We start from the raw sequence: 13,134 nt of genomic DNA, 5'->3' as shown, positions 1-13,134 counted from the left end.
AGTTTTCTTAGGGAAGAATAAAAAGCATTCTTTAATGGAGCACTCTATGACTAATAACAAGCGATATAAAAAGTCTGATGCACTGAGAATAACTAATAATTGAGGCCTGAATTGAAAAGAACCTTATTTTGAAAAACAAACAAATAAGCAAACAAACAAAAATTTCATACTTAAGTGGACCTAAGTGTAAAAATAATTTGATCATTACATTCTTTGCTAAGGATCATATTTTTTATTCCTGAACAAATCATATAATGGATGTGATGTATTGAGTGTTGGTTGAAATATCAAAGGATATGTTCATGACAATTTTACATTGGTGCATAATTGAGCTAGTGTTTGCCACAAATAGATTGAGAGACATGACTATTACTAAGGTTGCAAAAATACTTGTCATTTGGCAAAGTTTTGAGACTTTTTTATTGAATATATTTCTTTATCTACATTTCAAATGTTATTCCTATTTCCAGTTTCCTGTCCATAAGCCTCCTATCCCTTCCCCTCCCCTTCTTCTATAAGGGTATTCCCCTCCCCATACAGCCCTCCCTTGCACAGGGGATCCAACCTTGGCAGGACCAAGTGCTCCTCCCTCCACTGGTGCCCAACAAGGCCATCTTCTGCTACATATGCAGTTGGAGCAACGTGTCAGTCCATGTTTAATATCTGTATTTGACATTCTCTATGAATGAAAGATATAGCCGGTTCCTGTTAGCATGCACTTCTTAGCTTCATCAATCTCATCTAGTTTTTGTGGCTGTATATTTATGGGACACATGTGGTAGAGGCTCTGAATGGTCATTCCTTCAGTCTCTGCTCTTAACTTTGCCTCTGTATCCCCTCCTATGGATATTTTTGTTCTCCCTTTTAAGAAGGAGTGAAGCATCTGCATTTTGGTCATCCTTTTTCTTTAGCTTCCTGTAGTTTGTGGATTGTATCTTGGGTAATTTGAACTTTTGGGCTAATATTCATTTATCAGTGAGTGCATACCATGTGTGTTTTTCTGTGATTGGGTTGCCTCACTCAGGAAGGTATTTTTTAGTTCAATCCACTTGCCTATGAATTTCATAAAGTCATTTTTGATTGTTTTTTATCACTGAGTAGTACCCCATTGTGTAGATGTACCACATTTTCTGTATCCATTCCTCTGTTGAAGGGCATCTGGGTTCTTTACAGCTTCTGGCTATTACAAATAAGGTTGCTATGAACATATTGGAGCATGTATCTTTGTTATATGTTGGAGCATCATATGCCCGGAATTGGTATAGCTGGGTCCTCAGGTAGGGCAATGTCCAATTTTCTGAGGAACCCCCAGACTGATTTCCAGAATGGTTGTACCAATTTACAATCCCACCAAAAATGGAGGAGCGTTCCTCTTTCTCCACATCCTCACCAGCATCTGCTATGGCCTGGATTTTTTGTCTCAGCTATTCTGACTTGTGTCAGGTGGAATCTCAGGGTTGTTTTGATCTGCATTTCCCTGATGACTAAGACTGTTAAACATTTCTTTAGGTGCTTCTCAGCCATTCAATATTCGTCAGCTAAGAATTCTTTGTTTAGCTCTGTTCCCATTTTTAATAGAGTTATTTGGCTCTCTGGAGTCTATCTTCTTGAGGTCTTTGTATATTTTGGATATTAGCCCTCTACTGAATGTAGGATTGGTAAGGATCTTTTCCCAATCTGTTGGTTGCCTCTTTTTTTTTTTCTGTCCTAATGATGGAGCCCTTATTTTATGTTTTTTTTTTTTTTAGTCTGCACTAAGATCAAGTGCTAGGGATGGTCTTTATTATCAAAGTCACTGACACTTCTCTATTCATGGGTATTTATTTTTCTGACATACCGCATTAACCTTTGCCCTCATTTGTAAGGTATTGATGGGAAAGAATGTTTTGAATGAGTTTGTACTTACAGGTTCTAGCACATCTTTCTTTACTGAAATAAACAAAGATTATTTTAGAGATGTTCACAACAGACAAAATAGTCTGCATTCAGGTCACTAGTATCCAAGGCTAACATGGAGATCAACCTCTGAAATCTGCATGGTGAAATGGAAAACACAGTTCCATGGTTACTCTCTGACACCTACACAAGCAGAATGGCATGTGTTCCTCAAAAATCAACAAATAAACCAAATAATAAAGAAGGAACTGGGATACTATTTCTGTAAGAAATATCTAGTAAATGTTTTATCTAAACTTCCTACTTTCAAATTATAATTCTGATATTTAATTATTTATATCCCAAGAAGCTGCCCCTTGAAGTCCCCTCCTCACTGAGTTCCATCCTCCATCACCTCTGCCCTTCATCTCCGACCTCCACAAACCCCCTACCTCATATCAAACAACCCTTGTTAATCAAGTCTCTTCAGGATTTGGCATTTACTCACTACTGACGAAGGACAAGGCAGTCCTCTTCTAGATATGTGCCTGGGTCCAGCCCTTGACTGCTCTTCAATTGGTATTTCAGTCTCTGAGAGCTCCCAAGAGGCCAGGTTAGTTGACAGTGTCTTCCTGTGGGGTTTCTAAGCTCTACAGGGGCCTTCAATCCCTCCCCCAACTATTCTGTAAGGATGAGTGATCTCCACCCAATATCTGGCTGTGGGTATCTTCATCTGTTTCTGTCAGCTGCTTGGTAGAGCCTCTGAGAGGGCAGTTATTCTAGGCTCCTGTCTGTAAGCATAACAGAGTAGCATTAATAGTGTCAGGGATTGGTACTGCCCTTGGGTTGGGTCTCAGGTTGGGTTAGTAATTGGTCTGCCATTCCTTCAGACTGCTCCATTTTTGTTGCTGCATTTCTTTAGACAGGACACATTTGGGGTAGAAAGTTTTGTGGGTGGATTGCGGTCCTTATCCCTTCACTGGGAGCCCTGCCTGGCTACTGGAGATGGCCTTTCTATTTTCCATGTCTCCATTGATGATTTCTTTGGATTTCTCATAATTTTAAACTTAAAATATTAAGGGCTTTAATCAGCTTTACATATGTAAATGCACATGAAAATATTCCAGAACATCTCATTTAAAAACTAGGCTAAAATTACTAGTGAATTACATTATGCTTTATAGTACATTTAGCTGCTGTATTCCTTCATCTTTTTCAAACTATTATAATGTATATTACTAAATTAGTGACTGGATCCTCTAATATAAAAGTGTCTGAAATTGCATAGCATTATTCTTATAACTATCAAAAAGTGTTAAATTTAAGGCAAAATAAAATTGAATATAATTATGTAAAGTATGTATATTATATTATAATACTCAAACAAAAAATATCCATTATGCTTATGCTTTTCATCATTAGAATTAATGCTGATTTCTAAATCTATTTGAAATTCATTGGTTTTAAAGGGGAAAATAAAGAAAAGGATTTTTTTTCTTGGCAAAATTAATTTAGTGAGTCTATTAGCTGTAAGGTTTATAAGCACAATGAACTTGATTTTCTCTTATGTTTTATTTTTATTTTAAAAGTATGTTTCTAAGATCAACAATTAGTAATTGAGACCTCACAAGACCAAGAAGCTTCTGCATGGTAAAGAACATTATCATGAATGCATAACAGCAGCCTATGAAATGGAAAAGTATATTTTAATGAACTACAAGTCCAAGAGAGGGCTAATAAATACTAATAAAAATAAAAAAGATAAATAGATATTAAGAAAATAATTTGACTTAAAATAGGGTACAGAGCTAAAAGGAGAATTGCCAAAAGCGAAATATTAAGTGGCTGAAAAAACTTGAAATGTTCTGTTACTTTGTCATCAGGGAAATGCAAATCAAAATTATTTTGAGATATCATCTTACACTTTGAGATTACATTATACATTTAGAATTATTAAAAGGTCAATAAAACAAGTGGCAACTTGCACTCAAAAGGATTTGTAGTAAGTGAAATGTTATCCTTTCCTGTTGAGAATGCAAACTTGTTCAGCCACTTTGGAAATCAACATGGGGTTTCCTTTCAAAGATGGAAATCTATTTACTTAAAAATTCAGATATACTGCTTTTTGTTTAAATCCAGAGGACATTTTAATCAAAACAGAGATACCTGCTCCAACATATTCATTTGTGCTCTCTTCATAATAGCCAGAAATTGGAAATAACCTAGATGTCCCTTAATGGAAGAAGGGTTAAAGAAAATGTGGTAAATTTATAGAGTGGAGTACTACTAAATCAAAACTACAGGTTGCACTCCTCAAACTGAAGGCAAGACTCATTGTTGAAGACAACACCAACAAAATAGACCAAGAAGTCAAACTAATGCCTGTACTTACTTACATTCTATCACATTTGGTACAAAAAGTTACTCTTCATGATCCCATGGTTGAAGTGGAAAGACCAGGAATGAGGCATAAACCTCTTCTTCAACAATGGCATCCTGTCTGCAAGATTTGCTATAGCAATACTGCCACAAATCTTGTGGAAATTACCAACCTTCATGAAGTGGACCCAATAATCAACACTGCTTGTTTGACTAAGAATTGAGATCATATACCACAGGAACAAGGAGAAAAAACAAATATTACTCTTTGAAAAAAAAATACAAAACATCAATAAAATGACCACTGATGACTTCATGCTAGACTCATATGTTGAAGCCTTGCTCAGACTTGATCAGAGAAGCTTCCTCCTGTAGCAGAAAGAGACAAATACTGGACTCTTCCCCACCCCCAGCCAGACATTACACACAGAGAGAGATACCGTGGAATACTCGGCTCTAAATGGAATGTCTTCCTGGAATCCTCAGGGATCAGGGAATCCTGTGCAAGAAGAAGCAGAAAGAATGTAAGAGCCTTAGAAGCAGTTGGACACCAAGAGAACAAGGACCTCTTGAAAATGTCACTTTTATTTTCTCAAATAAAGTGGAGAGATTTGAGCCATACACAGACTGCAAATATATGGCTTCAGCTGACCACAGACGTTTCCTAAGCCCTAGACCTGGACATTTCCAACCTGCATACAATCTAATCTACCAGGCTGAATGAATCAGTGTGGCTTTTCTCGGCTTCAGAATGAATTGCTCAACCTGGACTCATAATAAATTTGGCAATTTGTTCTAAACTTCTGACACTTTATCTCTCTGGCTAATTCTGTCTTCACCTTCATTTCTCTTGCTGTTCATAAGTAGCCTCTCTTAAGTGCTGTTTTGTTTGTTTGTTTGTTTGTTTGTTTTCCATAGAAGAAAGAATTTATTGGGGCTTACCATTTCAAGGATCATGGTGGGGTCATAGTAGAGTTTTCTTTTCTTTTCTTTTCTTTTTTTAAGCGCCAACTTTTTTAGTAGAAATATTTCTTTATTTATATTTCAAATGTCATTTCCTTTCCCTGTTTCCTGTCCATGAGTCCTCTCCCCTTCCCCTCCCCCACACGGGTGTTCCCCCATCCTCCCCCATTACCGCCCCAACCCCTGACATTCCCCTGCACTGGGGGTTCAACCTCGGCAGGACCAAGGGCTTCCCCTTCCATTGGTACCCCAACAAGGCTATTCTCTGCTACATATGCAGTTGGAGCCCCGGGTCAGTCCATGTATAGTATTTCAGTAGTGGTTTAGTCCCTGGGAGCTCTGGTTGGTTGGCATTGTTTTTCTTATGGGGTTGCAAGTCCCTTCAGCTCTTTCAATTCTTCCTCCAATTTCCCCAAAAGAAGGTGGATATTAGCCCAAAAGCTCGAATTACCCAAGATTCAATCCACAGAGCACAGGAAGCTCAACAAGAAGGATGACCAAAATGCGGATGTGCCTACTCCTTCTTAAAAGAGGGAAAAATATCCATAGGAGGGGTTATGAAGATAAAGTTTAGAGCAGCAACTGAAAGAATGGCCACATGGCTAAAAAGTGCATGCTGAAAGGGACCGGATATAGATCTCTCCTGAGAGACACATCCAGAGCATGTCCAATTAAGTGCTGTTCTAATGTGAATTGGTCACATCCTCTCTCTGACTCATTCTGTCAAATCTTTCATCAATTTGTCTGTCCCTCAAATGTGGCTGATTACTTACTTCTACAAGCTAAACTTGCTTTCCTTTTGAATGATCATGTCTGTATTCCAGCAAGTTCCCACTATATAATCCAGGGTATGGCTGGATTCCAAAGAGATCGTATCTTTTGTTGTGCTTGCTTGCCAAATCTTGCATGCTGCTGGATGAAAATGCATCTATGTTCTAAATCAATGTTATGGACATACATATGAATGTAAAAATTGAGACAACATGGGTCTGCACATGCCCAAAATCTCAAAAATGTAGTCACTTGTTCCCATACCTAACTCTCAAGATTAGCCTCCATGCCTAGCAGTAGATGACAGGTAAAAATCTTCTCCTCTTCCTCCTCCTCCTCGTCCTCTCCCTTCCCTTCCTCACTTCTCATCCTACAGGTCCTTTGTGTGCTTCTGATTTAGTGGTTTTATAGAACTCCTGAGGATGTGAATATGTTAGTCTCCGAATTTTTGTCCCTTCTCTTGGGCTTTTCTCATTCTGTTTGTTTTGCCCAATTCCATCAATTACGTTTTTGTTTTATCATATTTGACTTGATTCAATTTAATTATTATCCCTTAGAAGCCTGCTTGTCTTCTTAGGAGAGACAGAAAGTGGGTGGATCTGGATGGAGGATGAAGTGGGAGGAACTGGTGGGAGACACAGTAGAGGAAACCATAATCTAGATGTTAAAAGGAAAAAAATAGATTTTTAATAAAAGGGGAAATGAGAAAGATGTTCTTAAACTCTTCTATAAAATGAATATCAATGAATAGGAATAACAGAAAACAACTATGTCCCTGTCTCACAAAAACAAATTAAAACAAAACAAACCTGTGAATGTGGTCCAAGTTACCTTTGCTTTTCACCTGCTCTTTCCTAGTGCACAGCTTTTCAACAAGTTGTCTACATGTATTTCCCTTCATTATCAAATTCTCATTCTTATTGTCATCATGGTCTAATTATAGGCATGTTAATATTAATTATTTTGTGAATATTATATGAATGATTTCTCTAATCTTACAAGATTGTTTAACAACTGTTGTCCTGTGAAAGAATGATTTCACATAAGCCTTTGTCAGAGCTTTTTTCCCCCTTTCTACCCAGTCTCAATCTAAGTATACTGATCTTATTTTAGATTTGAATATTTAGGAGTTTGAGGAATTCCAAGTGAGACCATATAAAGACCCAAAGAGAGTTTTTCCCATCAAAGGATCAAGACATACTGTTTTCAGCTCCTATATAGAGAATTTTCTGTTGACTATGAAAATAAGGGTCACATCACTATCCTAAGGAGTTGGGTTTCATTCCATGACCAAGGCAACTCTTATAAAGGCAAACGTTTACTGACTTAGAGTTTCATAGGTTCAGTCCATTATTGTTGTGGTTGGAAGCATGGCATACTATAGGCAAACTTGGTGCCAAGAGTTCTATATCTTGATCTGAAGGCAAACAGGAGGAGACTGTTTTCCACATTTAGCTAGGAGGAGGCTCTATTATTTCACTGACCAGATTTGGACATATATATGAAACATCAGATCCTTCCCTCCACAGTGACACCTTTCTCTAACAGAGCTGCATCTTCTCCAATAAAACCATATATCTTAATAAGTCCACTTCCTATAGATCATGAATATTTATTACAACAAACAAAGTAAGAATGAATTTCAATGCTTTCATTTGCTTGGTATTGTAACAAAAATTTAAAATTTTGTATTTCATATTTATATTTCCCTAATATTTCTACACTCAAATTTTTACATGAAAATCCTATCTTAACTAATAAATTCTAGAATACATCAATGCTTTATTCGCTAACTTATTTTATTAACAATGATGTGATGGAAAAATATTATTAATATAATAAAATATACTCTGAAACTTCAATTGAATTCTCATTTGTTGAAATATGATAAAATAATTGTATGGGTTTTAAATATAAGCAAATTAAAAAGTATATTGCAAAGTCTCTTGATTCATTGTTCTTTAATTGTAAATCGAAACCAGCAAAAATAAATCATTTTTGAACAGAGCTTCATGAGAATATGGATTTATTTCCTTTTTAATTATTTCCATGTGGATTGTTATCTGATAGAGGTCCAAAATAAACTCTCACTATGTTAGGATTTTAAAACTAGGTGATAACATTTAGACACATTTTCCCATATCATTCAGACAAAGAACCCAATTCAGTGGAACATTAAAAGCTGATGAACCAAGTGGATGCATAAAATAGCAATTAGAAAATAATCAGTTAATGAAGTAAAAGGACAGTGAGAAGTCATCCGTTGACAGAAACTAAGCACATCCATTAATGAGAAGTGACACTGAAGAATAGAAATGCCAAACCAAACAGCAACTATGACAGAAAGTATATTGGCTAGACTCATACCACTAATTGGGTTAAAATGCTTGTGGGTACGAGATGTTTTTCTGGCATATTTTTGGAACTGAAGTAAGAACAACATGTTTTGAATTTAGCCTTATTCTGAGATGACCTTTACAACCTCCCCTACTTAAATATATCCAGTTTAAATAATTTTTTCTAAAAGATATCCATGTACTACCATACTTGGTTTTATTGATTATGAATACATAAGGTGCATGTATAAATATGTTCAGGACTACTGGGAAAATTCTTTCTTCCTCACATATCTGACAAATGCATTTTGCCACCAGAAATGAGAGAACAGATAAGTTTGACAGAATAGAATGTGTTATGATGGGAGGAAAATGAAGTAATTAATTCTTACTATCTCCTTTTACCTGCAGGCTATTTCTGCTATTTTACACAGGACATTATGGAGAATATTTCTTAATAAATCATAGACTATAACTTAACAATCAGCCCCATCTTTACGAATAGTCTGTGTTGAAGCATGAAGATTGAAAAGCTTAAATGATGAATTTACATCATTTTATGTTTACAGCTTTGACAGTGACATTTGTCTAAAACAGTTTAAAGTAGTTTAAGACCACAGTAAATGTCGCCTAGAGAGCACACCCTCTTTTTTTTTTTTTTTTGGTTCTTTTTTTAGGAGCTGGGGACCGAACCCAGGGCCTTGCGCTTCCTAGGTAAGCGCTCTACCACTGAGCTAAATCCCCAGCCCCGAGCACACCCTTTTGATTCCTTGTCTAGCCTTATGTACACAGACCTCCAACATCAATGCTCAGGGATAAAGATCAGATGGAAACACACTGGAACATCATCATCCAAAATCCATACATGTGGTATGGATTGTCACCATGGTTACATGCTACAGTACTTTTAATGAACATGTAATCAGATTAACCCGTCACTACTATGGTAATATATTGTATATTCCTGAAGTGTAGTACATAGGGAATTTCAGTATTAGTACAATTTTGCTTTACTAATCACATAATGCATTCCATGTGTGCATCGTTCTTTTACTAGCCCTGATAAACAGAGGTATTTTTGATTTGTTTTGGTTTGGTTCCTTGGGTTTTTTTTGTTGTTGTTTTTGTTTGTTTGTTTGCTTGTTTGTTGTTTTTTTTTGTTTTTGTATCATCTCCATAGACTCTTTTCCTCCACTGACAAGCATAAATCTAAAAGTAGAAAACTTTTCAAAGTAGATTCACTCACACTTAATATTCTGCATATGAAATTAATTATTTTTTTTAATTTGGGATCATGTCTATACAATGACATGTAGCATTCATTTTTATAAATTTATCATGATTCAACTTTTTGTTTGCCTTCTTAAAATGACTTAACTATTTTCATGTTATGGCAATAACAAATAAATGTCTATAAACAGGTATATGAAGTCTTATGGGTGAATACATATATATTTTATTGTGTTTTTTGCAACTGTCAAAGAGATATTCTGGATCTCATAGTAAGGACATACTGACTTTGGAAAGAGTTTGCCAAACAGTCTTCTGACCCAGTATTACTCTTTTACCTTGTCATTCATTGAGTTTCAGTGTTTTTCCTCCCACACTCATCAGAGTGCAGTTATTTAATTTTACCATTTGTAAGTTTAGAGAAGCACCTTGTAATTTGCAAGTGACATATGTTCAACATATGATACTATGTTACCTGTTTATTTTCCATCGCCATTTCATTTTAGGACAGGCATCTGTTCTTATGTCAGTTTTAATTGGACAATCTATTTTCTTATTAAGTCTCTGCAAGTTTCTTTTCTTCCTATTAGCAGAAAGATTTTGAAGTGGATAAATAGGCATGAAAGGTATCACTTCAGTTCTCTGGTTCCTCTTCATGACTGTGTAAGCCCCGAGCTATATCACACAGACCATGGCATACCTAATATTAGCTAATCACAAGTACATAAAAGAAGGTTGGTTGGTAATCACTTATGACAAGAATACTCTTATGTTTCTTGGTGACATGACAAAATGTTTGAGACAATCAGCATAAGAACTAAAGAATTTCTATGGATCACAACATGAGTTTTGTGTGTGTGTGTGTGTGTGTGTGTGTGTGTGTGTGTGTGTGTGTGTGTGGGTCTAGTAGGTCTGTGAATTCGTGACAAGAGGAGCATGTGGCAAATGTTCACACTGAAGTCCCAGCTAGGAAGGAGGAGATGAATGTAATGTTCTCACATTCTCATTTTTCATTATTTAGTTTCAGTCACCTTCATAGTGAGTCTTCTTTAACTCTTCCAGTTAAATCTTTCTAGAAAATTCCTCATAGTTACAGCAATAAACCTGTCTCATAGATGATGAAACAAATGAAGTGAAAGAGTACATGTGAGGGGCTAGAGGGAAGAAGTGGAAATGGGAAGTGGAATAATTTTAAATTTTAAAATATTAGTTACATACTCAAAACACACATTGTCATAGAATAAGCATTCTCACAAAGAGAAGAATAAGGATGCGGCAAAAAGTTGTTAACAACAAAACTGAAATTAAGCAAGGAAAAAACCTGGTTACTGCTATATATTCATAATGTAGGTCTTGGGTTGGCATTGTCTTGTTTGCAAAGCCTTCGGAGTCCCACCTCACCAGCAATGACAACTGAGGTACAGAGAGCCTACTTCTTGGGCTGGATCTACTCAGCTCTTGCACATTTCCTCAGTAACTATTCCATGGCTTTGCCATCTGCAATACTTTAGGACCTTTGGCTCATATATGCTTCAAATAATGGCCTCTCTGCCATCTGAGCTGCAAAGCCAGCTCTGACTCAAAAAGTCAGGGCTCAGCTGCTTTCTGCATCCTTGGTGCAATGACCTGCATGTTGAATTCCTGACTATATATCAGTGGCTGCACTGTAAAGGTCTAACAGAGGCTTGAGATGTAATCTAATTTTGATCTACCATAAATACAGTCGTTTCTTTTTACCATGGCAGTTGAGCCAAGGTGCAGAGTAGAAAAACTTAAATTTTTTAGTTCAGAGTCTTTTCTTCCAAGTGAAGTTTTATTTCCACAATGTGAAGACTTTGATTGGTTAGTGGCTTCTTGTCATTCCTCTTGTTCCAGCAAAAATATTGGCTCATTTTTCACTTGAAAAATTATTGATATTGTAATATAAAATATTTTTCCTTTCACTTTAATCTCTCTAAAACTTTTTATACTCCCTTCCTTATTCTTTTTTCAAATCTATGATCTCTCTTATTATTAATTATTACTGCATGCATTATCTTTATGTATATATGTACATGTATATGTATGTGTATCTATACATATATATGTGTGTGTGTGTGTGTGTGTGTGTGTGTGTGTGTATAGGTATAGATGTATTTCTGTGTCCATGTGCTTGTGTTTGTGTGTGTGTTCCAAAATGTAACCTGGTCAATGCCATAATGTATGTATGTTTTCAGGACTAAACACTGTGTACTAGATGAGCAATTGGTATGCTCTTCCTTACGAAGAACAATCTCTGCTTTCCCCAGAATTCTTTAGTTGTCTCTATTTCTTTGTAAAGAGTTGAATTCTCATGGAGTTTTCACTGTCCATTTCGGTATGCTTAGTAGCATTGTCCTTGGATTTTTCTTTAAATTACTGTATTCTTTTAAAATATTCAACTGCTTTGTTTACATCATTCATGACTATAAATTATATTCATTCATACCTTTTCCCACTAAGCTTTACAAAATCTTATATCAGGTTCAAATCCCTTTCAACATAGTTCTGAGAGCACTATCCATGCTATGGCTTGGATTATATTCTCTTGAAATTCATTATGCCAAGGAACTAAGTATACTATTGTACATAAAACCCAAGCTCAGTGTTTAAGAGACTTTTATAAAGAAATCAGAATTTTTCCCAGTGAACAAAAAGAAGAACATGTGGCCCATTTCCTTAATATTGTCCTTCATCCCCACTGATGACTAAACAGAATTGTCTTTTCTTTCTGTCTGTGTTACTATTGTCAGTCTTGTATTCTATACTCAAACTATATTACATCACATTTTGTCTATAGTGCTCTAGATCTACCATGATAGGATAGTATAGGATAGGATAGGATAGGATAGGATAGGATAGGATAGGATAGGATAGGATAGGATAGGATAGGATACGATACGATACGATACGATACGATACGATACGATACGATACGATACGATACGATACGATGGAATGGAACGGAACGGAACGGAACGGAATGGAACGGAACGGAACGGAACGGAACGGAACGGAACGGAACGGAACGGAACACAATAGAATAGAAGTTGCAATCTCTACATATTCTTTAAACCTGTTCCAAAGATCTAAGGTTCATCTTTGTCACAGAAACACCTCCATGGGATCCTATTTGTCACAAAAAGATATACTGATCCTTATTACAATAGTCAGCATTATTTACTTTTCTCATTGTTTTTACAAAATGGCTGATATAAAAGCAGTGTGATGTGGAAGACTTATTTTGGCAAATATTTTGAGCAGTTTAGTGTGTCTCACAGGGGAAATTATGACAATGGGAGAATGAACTGAAGTCACTGCCAGTTACCAAATCAGGATTCTGAGAGAGATGAATACTGATATTCATGCCCCCTGGCATTGTCTCTATTGTGGAGACTTTAGACTAAAGGGTGCTGTCATCCACAATCAACTTGGTGTGGCTTGTGTAAAAAAATTAATTTTGTCAATATGTTTAACAGAGACTTATCCTACAGTTCGTTTATAGCATTTCTAGTTTTGTTTAACATGGAATGCCATTTGGCAATACAAATAACCAAGTATT

At 36.1% G+C, this 13,134-nt stretch overlaps 1 long non-coding RNA gene across 1 annotated transcript in view; it reads left to right on the top strand.

Moving 5' to 3' along the window:
• The first annotated feature begins 12,655 nt into the window (after positions 1 to 12,655).
• Positions 12,656 to 13,134, top strand: part of LOC102551587 (uncharacterized) — a 44,029-nt gene continuing 43,550 nt past the window's right edge. The window contains exon 1 of the long non-coding RNA XR_594992.4: positions 12,656 to 12,741. This is a non-coding gene — a long non-coding RNA (uncharacterized LOC102551587). The remainder of the gene's footprint in view (positions 12,742 to 13,134) is intronic.

Source organism: Rattus norvegicus, chromosome 11, assembly GCF_036323735.1.
Source record: "Rattus norvegicus strain BN/NHsdMcwi chromosome 11, GRCr8, whole genome shotgun sequence".
In the NCBI taxonomy this organism is placed as follows: Eukaryota; Metazoa; Chordata; class Mammalia; order Rodentia; family Muridae; genus Rattus; species Rattus norvegicus.
This window is presented reverse-complemented; position numbering and strand designations above follow the sequence as displayed.